Source organism: Bemisia tabaci, chromosome 6 (assembly GCF_918797505.1).
Source record: "Bemisia tabaci chromosome 6, PGI_BMITA_v3".
Lineage (NCBI taxonomy): Eukaryota > Metazoa > Arthropoda > Insecta > Hemiptera > Aleyrodidae > Bemisia > Bemisia tabaci.
Window position 1 is genome coordinate 45691994 of NC_092798.1, and position 12705 is coordinate 45704698.

The 12705-nt window shown below is 46.4% G+C and overlaps 1 protein-coding gene and 1 long non-coding RNA gene across 3 annotated transcripts in view; both read right to left on the minus strand.

Moving 5' to 3' along the window:
* The window catches only part of LOC109031674 (uncharacterized), a 69900-nt gene extending 68203 nt beyond the window's left edge, over positions 1–1697 (minus strand). For both annotated transcript variants that reach the window (XR_011900069.1, XR_011900070.1), the window contains exon 1: positions 574–1697. This is a non-coding gene — a long non-coding RNA (uncharacterized lncRNA). The remainder of the gene's footprint in view (positions 1–573) is intronic.
* The window catches only part of LOC109031673 (uncharacterized), a 306459-nt gene that overhangs the window by 103512 nt on the left and 190242 nt on the right, over positions 1–12705 (minus strand). The gene's annotated exons all lie outside the window — the stretch shown is intronic.

Here is a 12705-nt window from a genome sequence, read left to right on the forward strand (position 1 = left end):
TTTTGGGTAAATCCGGCCACATATCAGTTGGTTTTCTCGTGAACGAAGGAACGTAGCTTCATTTCAAAGTTGCCAAATTGACTTAAACGATTGATTCATTTTAAAAAGTTGTACCTGTGAAATTTTCGTTGAAAATTTTCCTGCTTTTTGCATGAAATCTGAGGAAAAATCTGTGAAATTTTTGGTTCGGAATGCTCAAAATTCTCCTGGTTCATTTGCAATTTGCGAGGAAAATTTGGCAACATTGAAATGAAGTTACGTCTTTTCGTGAGGGAAGCGACGATTCCTGTTAACCCTTGTCAAATTAAATTGGAAAAAGGAATCATACACTGAAAAAAAAGTAGCTTGGATCAAGCATGATGATTCTTGAATTTGCCGCCAAGAATTTTTTTTTTATCTTGCTTTAGGCTGACTTTTTTTGATACAAGAAAAGAAAGTTCGGGTTAAGCAAAAAAGTAGCTTATATTACACAGAAAAATTCTTGATTTAAGAAGAAATACTTCTTGGCGGCAAATGTAAGATTCTTTTTTTTTTCAGTGTAGGAGACTGACATTATAATTGATCATTACATACCTACAGGAGAGGTCACTTGATTAAAGGAATATGACACCACTCTCGGCCTCACAGGATTCCATCGGGCATACACGTAATTTAAAAATATTCGTCGGTGTTTAGATAGGGCGATAAGAACATCGTTGGTGTTTCCGTCTCTGATCCTTTGAAAGACATGATGAAGGAAACCGTCGTATGTAATTGACCATGTTTTGGGGGGTCAGGGGAAAAGCTACAGCTCAAGACTAGGTCATCGGGGTTGAAAAGTGACGCAACTCTGTAGGACAGCAACTTGAAGAAACAAACCAAAAATGTATTGACAGCCATTTTTTTTCAACAGGTGATTTCGGTATGGAAATGTTTACTTTTTACAGCGCTTATCTACATGTTGATTTTTCGATTGGAAAAAGGGGCGAAAGCACATTGATCAGGAGAAAGGGGACGGAAAAATGGGACATTTCTCCAAATGTAGATTTTTTTGGAATATTCCTCAGCTTCCATCACACTGGTTGGTAAATTTCTAGCTTCAGTTATCACTCTAAGCTTCTCATGACTAAAAATACATAAAACTCGATAAGAAAACGGACACAATTCTTCGAGCAACAAACTAAAAATATTTTAACCGGCATGCTACTTTTACAGGTTATCCAGGGGGAGGATTCGTTACTTTTTGAGTGATTCTTTTTCCGGAGGAAAGGAGGCCACAATTTTTATTGTAAGCTGTTCCGCGAGAAATAACAGAAAAATTACTCACAACATAGCAGTGACGTCACCATGACGGTGGGTCACGAAGCGAGTTCGCGTCCTCGAGATTTTGGCAACATCTGGGATCACCGCTCGTTTCACAGCTGTTTGAATACTATCCATCCAATCGGCACTTATTCTAGGTTAGAAAAATATACACACTTTTTTCCTCGGTTTCATAATTTTATACAGGAAGAATAACCCCCAGCATACCAGACAGATATGCCAAAACGTTAGAGTTGCGAAGAAAAAAGGGGACTGCTCGATCCCACGAGTGGGGGATTCTAAATATGTCTCTCGTTCCTCTGCGTGGATAGGTAATAGATGAAATATCATGGTAACAAATTAGGTGAGTGGTGAGAGAAAAACTATCGGTCCATCAGAATTTTTTTTTTCTTTTTTTTTTTTTGCACGGACTAGCGCAGGATCATGCGGTTACCATGGTTACGACTCTCCTGAATCCACCAAATGCAAAATAATTAATAGTGTGACTGACTGAGCTGCTCGCAACTGCAAGTGCAGACCGAACACTCTAAAATGGGGTTTCAGTCAAAAACTCGATGCCAGTTTTTAAAACCAACATGACTGAAATTTCTTACATGAAGTTTTGCTTAAATATTTTCTTTTTATGTTTTCGTTCAGCTAAGTAAGTTGCACCAGCATACACTGGAAAAAAAAATCTTAAATTTGCCGCCAAGAAGTATTTCTTTAAATCAAGAATTTTGCTGTTTAATATAAGCTACTTTATTGCTTAACCCAAGCATTATTTTTCTTGAATCAAGAAAAAGTCAGCTTAAAGCAAGATAAAGAAAATTCTTGGCGGCAAATTCAAGAATTATCATGCTTGATTCAAGCTACTTTTTTTTCAGTGATTCACGCAACACATTCAGGGATAGATTAAATGGTTCCGGCAGCTTTCCTCGTGTGAAACAGGCACAAATTCACAATTCGGATGCAAAATGGCACCGCGGTTGACTGCGGTGAGCGAGGGTTATGACCCCGGGGGGTAAGGGGGGGGGGGGGCTGAGGCTGGTCCGCTTCGACTTGGGGACAGAAACGCCCGGTATTAGCGAATGTTTGTTCCGCTAATATTTATTCGACATTCTTAACTTTCCGTTATGATCAATGGCCCCTAATACACTCCTCCCTCGATCCGTAATCAGTTACGTATCTGTCGGCCACCCTCCGCCTACTTAATACTAAGTCCTCTTAAGCCCACCCCGGAGGACCCTCGACAGCCGGGAGTAAGGGACATGTCTTCGTCCCTTACACATAAGAGCGCATCCGTATTCTCACTTGAGCCATGAAAAGCGTGTAGTTATATGGATCATAGAGCTCAATAAGAAATATAGTTACGCCAGTTTGACAAGGGAACGACGCGACGACTTAACGCAAGGGAAATTGATTCTTACGACCATATGATGACTATGCGGTCTCTTTAATGGGTAATAGATGAATGATGCCGATGGCTTTTTCCTTGAAAATGGACTCACTCATGCTGAAATAGCATGCAAGCCAATGATACCACTATTCGCACTCTGCGGTGGGAAGTAAGTATCCTCTTCAATTGAAGGCGAAATGTAAATTCTTGAGTACACTTGAACGAGTAAATCAGCGCGTGCTGTGTTAGATGAACGCTGAATATGAAAAAAATGCAACAATATCCTAACGATCAAAACTTCGGGACTTCTTTGTCAAATAATATTGATCGACGAAACCTACTCGCTATAAGATATTTGTCGATCAAGAAGATTTGACAATTGATCGACACCTGAAGACAGCGGATCAAGACCTTTGATTTGGAAGAGCAATGCTCAACAATTGTATCGATAAGCAAGCGGAGAGTAAATTATTTTAAAGCTGTACATCATTTTTCCAAAAATGTTAATTTTTTTCGGCTATCAAAGGTTTTGGTAAAGCTCTACTTTTCTTTGCCTCCACTGAACTCTCCTCAACTGAGATACTCGCAAGTGAAGCAGAGCTTTGCCAGAAACTTTGCGATAGCTGGAAACAATTAAAATTGTTGGTTATCACATCAATGTTCTATTTCGATCGGCTCCTTTTGATGGTGAAAACAAATTTTGAAGTTTTCTCAATTTCAGCTGTGCATCAACATATAAATGTCGCAGGCAAATAGTCAAATTAGGCATTTTGTCAAATGCCTAGGCAAATAGTCAAATATTCTAACTTAGATTGAAATTCTGATTCTTTTCCTAATTTCAGATAAAATAATTCATTGCTCCTGCAAAAAAAAAATCCTCAGTAAAAATGTGCACGCACAATAGTATTTTAAACAATTTTTAAGCTTTTGAAGAGACACGTATCTTGAAATTTTCAGCATGTCGTAAACTACAGCATTTTTGGAATCTCAACATTTAAAAATATGAGAAGCAATTGAAGAGGAAGAGACAAAAAGAGTTCGTAGGTTTGATAAGTTATTTTTCCAAAAATAGTGAAAAATCGTGAGCTCTTCGCCATAAATTCATACAATTTCGTAGACCGTCAAAAAACTTTATGCCTAGGCATTTGACGAAATGCCTGATTTTACTGTTTGCCTGCGACATAGACATCGAAACGGTAGTCACACATTAACCATGAAAAGTTCAGCCACAGCGTGGCAAGTAACTGTGGGGAAAAAAGCAGCCAACAGCTTTCCAACCCCGGTACATGACAGTTTCAGTGAAACGGAGTAAAGGCTCAGCCACTCGTACATTTCAACCGTCTCTTCAATCCTGTTAACGTGATTGTGCTCGACCATTCCTCCGTAATAAAAAAATCTCGAGACTCATGAGCGGAACGGAAACGAGAAAAACTTGAATAAACACAGATAAGAGCGAGATTTTTTAATTAAGATTGCCCCCGCCTCGCGAGTTATTCCTACTCGCTGACTGGAGTTAATCATCTAAAGATCTTTATTTAGCGGGAAACTCTTTCGCAGCGTGAACTTTGCACGGAGCGAATAAGTTGCCAACGGAGATTTCGCCTCGTTCGGACTCTTTGAAAGTTGATTGTTAACCGCGCTGAAAACATTCGCTCCTTCCCTTTGTTCTTAACCGTATCAGCTATCAAACGGCTCGATTTCAGCCGTGATAGACATTTAATCTAACTTCGCCCGACTGAAAGCCAACGCTCAGAGGATTGTACCCAGCGACTAATATTTCTTTGTGAGGGATTTACTGCCCCGGTTAATATCGACGTTAAGGGTTCGATGCGGTGGTACTTTGCGTCAATTTCTTTCGGTAAATTCTACTGAACAGTGGTGCGGCGTACTTTGCGATAGATCGATTGATCTGCCATTGAAACCTATAGAAAAGGATCGATAAAGAGAGTGTTCGCAACGAGCACCTTAATACTCGATCCTTTACCTTAGCTTCAAATGGCATGGGGATACATCAGAAATCGATCATTCACGCCTCGCCACTGAGTAACTGTCTCGTAACAAGAGGGTGGAATGCTGGATAAGTGTAAAAAATACAGAGGGTAGAGAAAGTACTTCAATACTGTCGTGCTAAGGGAAAACGCCGTATGAACCTTCAGGCGTTGCCAAATTTCCTTCGATATAACACGAATTTCCTGGTAAACACGTGAACATTTCCTTTCCAATTTTTTAGATAATTTTGCTCGCAATTTCACCTAAACTTCCTGAAAATTTCAAGGAAAAATATTCACAACTTTCGTCAAAAATAACTATTTTCTGAGAGGAAATTTGGCAACTCTCGAATGTTCATAAGGTGTTTTTCCGTAGCACGGCAAAATAGAGTATGGGGTAGTTCATAAAATACATGACTCTCTCAGGGCAGCGGGGTATGCACTCATTTCGTACTGGTGCGCATTAGAGTTCTAAAAATGTATTTTTGACTCTAATTTTAATTTTTGGTGTTTCTTGGCTTTGTTTCCCCGCGAAATGGTGTGGACCCAGCACTATTTCTCCACCTTGTTACATACAGTTCGGGCCACTTCTTAGTGTTTAATTTTTTCACTAAAAAATAAAGTAAGCGCGGGAATGTTGAAATCGAGAATCGTGTTTTTGCAGTTCCCTGCGCAGTGTGGCAACTTGCACCCTCGACACGACGCGGTTATTCGCGGATCATTTATGCATTTCCATGTGTGTTCAGTTCCAATTACTCGCTACACCGACGAGCAAACACTGCGCCGACGGAATATTGTTTATTACCGAGTCATTGTGTCCTGTTTGATTTCCACCGCGCCGTTGCCGCCCACCCCGCGCCCTTAACAACAGACTTATATTTCACGGGGCTCTGAACCACCCCTGGCACCCGCGAATTCCCCGGCCCCTTGTCGATTTTTTTCCTGACCTCGCAGGACACGCCCTTGTTGAAATTTGCGAGAATCGGACCAGAATTTACAGTAAATTTAATCCATTTCTGGGGAGAATCTGGCGACGTGGTACAAGGGTCATCGGTCGCCAATCAAGCCCGAATTATGACTTTATTCAAACACAACTTTGGCTCCTCTATGCCTTTCCCGGCTGAGTCAATTCCGCAATTAATAGCGAGCTTTCGTTGATTACGGTTTGCCAATAATGCGAGTGCAAAAACGCCCAGTGCATTGCCATGAAAATTCCGCTTTTCCTTCGAATTTTTTAGTGTTTCTTATGAGAACTAAATATATGATGCATGGTGAAATCTTATTCGCAGAAGTCAAGCTTCGTCGAGGGAGAAACAATAGTGTAGAAAGTTTTTCGATTTCTGGGGATTTTTTCCTTTCTCCACAATTTTTTTTTTTTTTACGAACAGAAAAGCTACGGCACTTTTTTTTAAACTCGATTTTACCTTGAGATGTGCGAAAAGTTTCCAAAAAATTGTACGGGAAACTTAGAGCAGGTAGTAACATCGCACCACCGACTCTGCATGGTTTGGAGTCCAGTGCGCCTTAATTTTTTTGCATATGCAACACGCACGACACCGCAGCACGTGTGTATTCAACTAAATTGCTATCGACATTCAATATACACACTGTAGTGTAGAGGAAAACCGTCGTCGTGAGATCAATCAGAATAATTCACCAAAATTAATTGGATAAAAGACAAGTTTTCTGGGTGGGAGAAAAAGAAAAGAAGAAGAAAAAAAAGAAGAAAAAGGAAAAGAAAACATAGCCTTTTAAGAGGAGAACGTTATTGTTTGGTTTAATTTTTTAACGCTGAAAATCTAACACCCCTATCCTTCTAGCAGTAAATTGAGTCTCAACAACACATTCAATCATTATACTAAATAAATCATACACACTAGACACCCCTACAGTAATTGGATCGGAAATTCAACCCGACTTGTGAGAGTTTTTTAATTTGTTCAGATCTCCTACAGCCGCGACTCCTTTTAATTCTTCAACCTCTACACAAATCAGCGCAGAAGTAACCATTTCCCGGTCTCTCTCCAGCCGTAACTTCAGCCGAAATGGACGAGAAACTTTCGGACAGTTACAATCTGCATAACCGACAAATCTAATGTTGGAGCCAGTAAATTTCTGATGAGAATGAGAGATAAACGCACGTGAAGCGAACTACGAGAGAGAATATGACAGGCGGGGTGGAAAAGGGGTGGGGAATCTCGGAAAAGTGGCGGGCAAGATTCCGTTCTTCTGTCCTATTGGAGAGTGGAGAGCACCGTAAGAGCATTCAACCCTTGCCAAATGTCTTCGGTTAATAATTCACTTTTGAGATAAATGGGGAGTGAAAATTCAAAATCTGTTAAGTGCCATAAGGTGTCAATTTAACAATTTTCGTCATGGATATAAAACCAAACTGCAGAAAATTTTTCGATAGCACATCTAAGAAGAGAAGGTATAAGTTTTTAACAGTGATGACAACCATGCGTAATTGAACTAGATTTTGCAATTAGGAATTTAAATTTTTAGCCCTTCTGTAAAAACACCAATTGGCATAGGGAAACTAATGGTAAATACGTCGTTTCTAAACTGAGCTACATCTTGTAGTAGCAAATCGCAAGATCAGTCCGATTTTATAGTAACCGCTGGCGTCGCATAACCAGGTTTTGAATATTCAGTAATTTTTCACCCTTCAAATCATGATCATTTGTCCTTGAAATTTTTAGGTGTCCAATAAAAATACATATCCTTAAGTAATCAGTCCAATATTTTTGCAGATCTCTTTTCGAAAAATCGAATAGATATGGGTCCCCATTGATTGGCTCCTATTCTTCGGAGGATTTTTTCTGGACTTTTATGCAGTGGCGTGGCGTGCTTTGCGATATACAATGATCTGCCATTTAACCTATGAAAAAAGATCGATTAACAGGGTGTTCGCACCCTTAATAACGAATACCTCAATAATCAATTCCTGACCATAGCTTCACATGGGGAAATATCCATAATCCATCATTCACCTCTCGGCATTGATTTTAAGGCGGGTCAATTTGACTGAGCGACGTGTTAAATTTTAAGCTTTCAAAAGAAAAAACTTCACAAGTTTTCCAGAAAATCAGAGATTTCTCAGATGAAATACGGCAACGTCTGAACGTTTATACGTCGTTTTTCCACCTAACGGCATAGCTGCTCTTTCTACCGCTAATACGGTCCTAACAACACTATATTACAAGCGCGGGACATAATATTCGAGCAGATATTTCTTAAAAGTTGGAGCGGGAAGTTCAAAGAAAATTTCCGAGACGAGAAAAAGTTTCGATAATTCGTTGCGAGGCAGGAGGCGCGTCCCAACTTTTCCGCAACAAATTATTTCAGCGCAAATATTCATCGCGCTTTATTAAATTTAAATTCGTTGGCGGCTACGGCGCTGATTCCGCGTTGAAATGTAAGACCCACATGTTTTGCCGTGCTAGGGGAAAACGACGTATGGAACTTCCAACGTTGACAAATGGATCGCGTTCAGCAGAAAGGAACCAAATCACATCAGCTATTGCCAAATTTAATTCGGCAATTTGATTTTCTACATGAAAACGGTTGTGCTTTTTATGCAAATTTCAGTGAATTATCTGTGTGGCGTCCACGCCACACAGGCCACGCTCCTGAGCGTGGCTCACGAGTTGGCAACTACGCGCCCCGCCAAGCGCCGCGCGGAGCCTTTTCCCGGAAGGTTCTCGAGCCTTCCTGCATTGTTCCACCACCGCTGCGCGCTCCCGCATCTCGGCGCCTCTGGACTCTTCTAGGATCCTTCGGACCCATATATATGCCACCGGCCCGACCGGCCAGAGTCAGTCTCGCATCTTTCACCTTTGCAGCTAGTTTCGTAGATTATAGTGCTGTTGTTCTTTTAGTGTTCTTTTGGTGTTCGAATAAATATTCTCACACCGATCCACGCGCGTCTTATTTCCTTCGTCCCCCACACTGGTGACCCCGACGTGATCTTGTTTCCCCCCGTTCCGTGAAATATAATGGCTACCGACGGGGACCCCCAGCCGACCAACGTCATACTCTCCGCCGACCAGTTCGCCGCCGTCCAACGTGTGACACTCCGCCCCATACCTATGCAGCCCGAGGACCCGGAGCTTTGGTTCGACTTACTAGAGCAACAGTTCGCCCTCCACAACATCACCTCGGAACGCACGAGATTTATCCACGCCAGCACACTCCTGGAGGGACGTTTCGCGCAGGAAGTGAAGGACATCATACGGAACCCGCCCGCGGACACTCCTTACACCACACTCCGACGTGAGCTGATCAGCCGTCTCTCCATCTCCGAAGCGCAGCGCATCCGTCAGCTTCTCGGCCAGGAGGACCTCAACGGCCGCTCCCCGTCACAGTTCCTGCGGCACCTCCGCTCCCTCGCCGGATCACTCAGCATCCCGGATCCCATCCTGCGGAATTTATGGCTCCAGCGTCTCCCGCCGCAGACACAGGCCATCCTCCAAGGACATAAAAATCAGCCACTTGACGAGCTCGCCAGCATCGCAGATGGCATCATGGACGTGTTCCCGCAGCCACCCGTCCCCGCAGTGCACGCCTGTTCCAGCACGCCACGCGCTACGTCTGCTACCAGTCAACTCGCCGACATCGACGAACTCCAACGAAAGCTCGAGGCGCTGATGACCTACTGCAAGGACATTTGCCAGTCACGGCCCCGCCACCGTTCGCCGTCCAGAGACCCATCCCCGCACCGCGGTTACCGCGACGACACATCACGCCGCCGCTACCGGGACGACGACACGCCGCGCGACTATTATCCTGCCCGCGACTACTACCAACCACGCGAGTACTCCCGCGGCGCATCTCCGTCCAGAAACCGCTACCGAGACCAGCCCTCCGAGCGTCCACGCAACCACCACCGCTCGCCACCCAGACCTCGACGCCGCCTCCTCGAGCCGAAAGATGGAACCTGTTTCTACCACACGAACTTCGGGGATGATGCTCGCAACTGCGCCCAGCCCTGCAATTACCAGTTAAACTCCACCGGCAGCCGTTAAAGGCGGCGACCGACTGCCCCCCGTTCTCCAGCCGCCTTTGCGTCGTCGATCGCACAACGCAGCACCGCTTCCTCGTTGACACTGGCTCCGACGTCTGTTGTTTTCCACGCCGACTTCTCAAAGGAAAATTCAGCCCCTCCTCCTACGAACTCAACGCAGCCAACAATTCTAGCATTCGCACTTATGGCCTCCTGCCATTCACGCTTAACCTGGGCCTTCGCCGCGATTTTACCTGGCGATTCATAATCGCCGACGTCGCGGTGCCCATCATCGGCTCCGATTTTCTCGCACACTACAACCTGTTGGTAGACTGCCGTAATCACCGCCTCGTAGACGCGCTGACCAGTCTCCAAATTCCAGGCCTATCCGCAAACCTCAAGCAACCCAGTGTCAAAATGCTCAGTCAAGATCTCAACAACGAATACGAAATACTTCTGGCAGAATTTCCTGAACTCACTCGCCCTGCAGGGACGCCACGCGAGATCCGCCACTCGACGCAGCACTTCATCCGGACCAAACCTGGCCCGCCAGTGTCCTGCCGCCCACGGCGCCTCGATCCTGAGAGGCTCAACATCGCCAAACAAGAGTTCGACATTATGGTTCGTGACGGTACGGCTCGCCGCTCTGACAGCCCCTGGTCGTCCCCCCTCCACCTCGTCCCCAAGAAGGAAAAAGGCAGCTGGCGACCCTGCGGCGACTATCGCGCCCTCAACGCACGCACTATTCCGGACCGCTACCCTGTCCGCCACATCCACGACTTCTCCAACAACCTTCGAGGCTGCACCGTTTTCTCCAAGATTGACCTCGTCAAGGCATACACTCAAATCCCCGTCTATCCACCGGACATCAAGAAAACAGCCATCACCACGCCGTTCGGCCTCTTTGAGTTCCCGTACATGACATTCGGTCTCCGCAATGCCGGTCAGACCTTCCAGCGCTTCATGGACGGAGTCCTCTCGGACCTGGATTTTTGCTTTCCGTATATTGACGACATCTTGGTCTTCTCTCGCAACCACGCCGAGCACAAGAAACACCTCCGTATCCTGTTCCGCCGTTTGGCCGAGTACGGAATCCTCGTCAACATCAAAAAGTGCGTGTTCGGCGCCGCCTCAGTCTCCTTCCTTGGCTACCAGGTCTCCGCCGAAGGCATCCAGGCCCTCCCAGACCGCATCAAGGCCCTACAGGACTACCCACCTCCAGCGACTGCACGTGGCTTACGCCGCTTCCTTGGAATGATCAATTTCTATCGCCGTTTTCTTCCCAAGGCTGCCGAGTACCAGGCACCGCTCAGCTCCGCACTAGCCGGCCTACGCGGCAATCAGCCCATCAACTGGACCCCGGACTTACAAGAAGCCTTCACTAAGTGCAAGGACAGTCTGGCCCAAGCTACACTCCTCGTCCATCCCCATCCACATGCGCGCCTTGGCCTTTTCGTCGACGCCTCGCTCCTCTCTGTCGGTGGTAGCCTCCAACAGTACATAGACGGGATGTGGCAACCGCTCGCCTTCTTCTCCCAGAAGCTCACCCCGAAGCAATCTCTCTGGCCAACTCCCTATCGCGAGCTCCACGCCATTTACACGGGCATTCAGCACTTCCGACACCACCTCGAAACCCAGACTTTCTCGATCTTCAGCGACCATAAACCTCTAAGCACCATTTTTGACCCGAAGAAGGACAAACTTCCGCCAGTACAACTGAACCAGCTGACCTTCATTTCACAGTTCTCCACGGACATCCAGCATATACCTGGCGAGGAGAACGTCGTAGCTGACGCAATGTCCCGCATCGAAGCCGTCACCTCCACAATCACTCCTGACCTTCTGAATATCTTAGCCAATTCTCAAGCTCAGGACGCAGAACTGCAGCAGCTTCGCGCCTCTCCGGACACGTCCCTGCGTTTCGAGCGCATCCCCATACCTGGCTCCGATTTTCAACTATACTGTGACGTCTCCACGCCTCGCCCACGTCCTTTCGTACCTGCTCCATTACGCAAGAAAATCTTCGACTCATTACACAACCTCAGCCACCCAGGGACAAAAGCCTCTGCTCGCCTGGTGTCGTCACGCTACGTCTGGCCTCACGTCAAGCAAGACTGCATTGCCTGGGCCAGAGCATGCCAAGCCTGCCAGTGCGCCAAGGTCTCTCGCCACGTTCAGACTCCTTTAGCGACCTTTTCACCCCCCTCATCCCGGTTTCAGCACGTACACATCGACCTCATCGGACCGCTTCCACCTGCTGGCCCCTACCGCTACTGCCTCACCGCCATCGACCGTTTCACTCGCTGGCCGGAGGTTTGGCCCCTCCAGTCCATCACGGCAGAGGAAGTTGCCAATGGTCTCATCTCCTGTTGGGTGTCTCGCTTTGGCTCGCCGCACACCATCACGACGGACCAAGGAAAACAGTTCGAATCTGAGCTCTTCTGCGCCCTCGGCAAGATCCTCGGCACCCACCGCTCCCGCACAACCAGTTACCATCCGGCCGCCAACGGCATCGTGGAGCGTTTTCATCGCCACCTCAAGGCCGCCCTCATGTGTTACCCTAACGAAACCTGGCTCCAGGCCCTACCTATGGTTCTCCTCGGCATCCGCACTTCAATCAAAGAGGACCTACACGCATCTCCAGCTGAGTTGGTTTACGGGGAGCCTCTCCGTGTTCCGGGCGACCTCCTCACCACATCTGCCCCTGCCGACGCGGTTTCAACTCCAGAGCTATTACATCGTCTTCGCCGCCAAATGGCCGATCTACGCCCAGTGCCAGGCACGCGTCACGCCAAACCACACTCTTTTGTCTTCAAGGATCTGTCAACATGCACACATGTTTTCCTTCGCGACGACACCGTTCACCGGTCACTCCAAAAACCATACACTGGCCCACATCAGGTAATCTCCCGAGACGACAAGACCATCACACTTCTCATAAAGGGCAAGGAGTCCCGCGTCAGCCTCGACCGCGTCAAGCCCGCCTACGTCACGGCTCCTGATGGCAACGTCTACACCAAGCCTGCACCACCAGC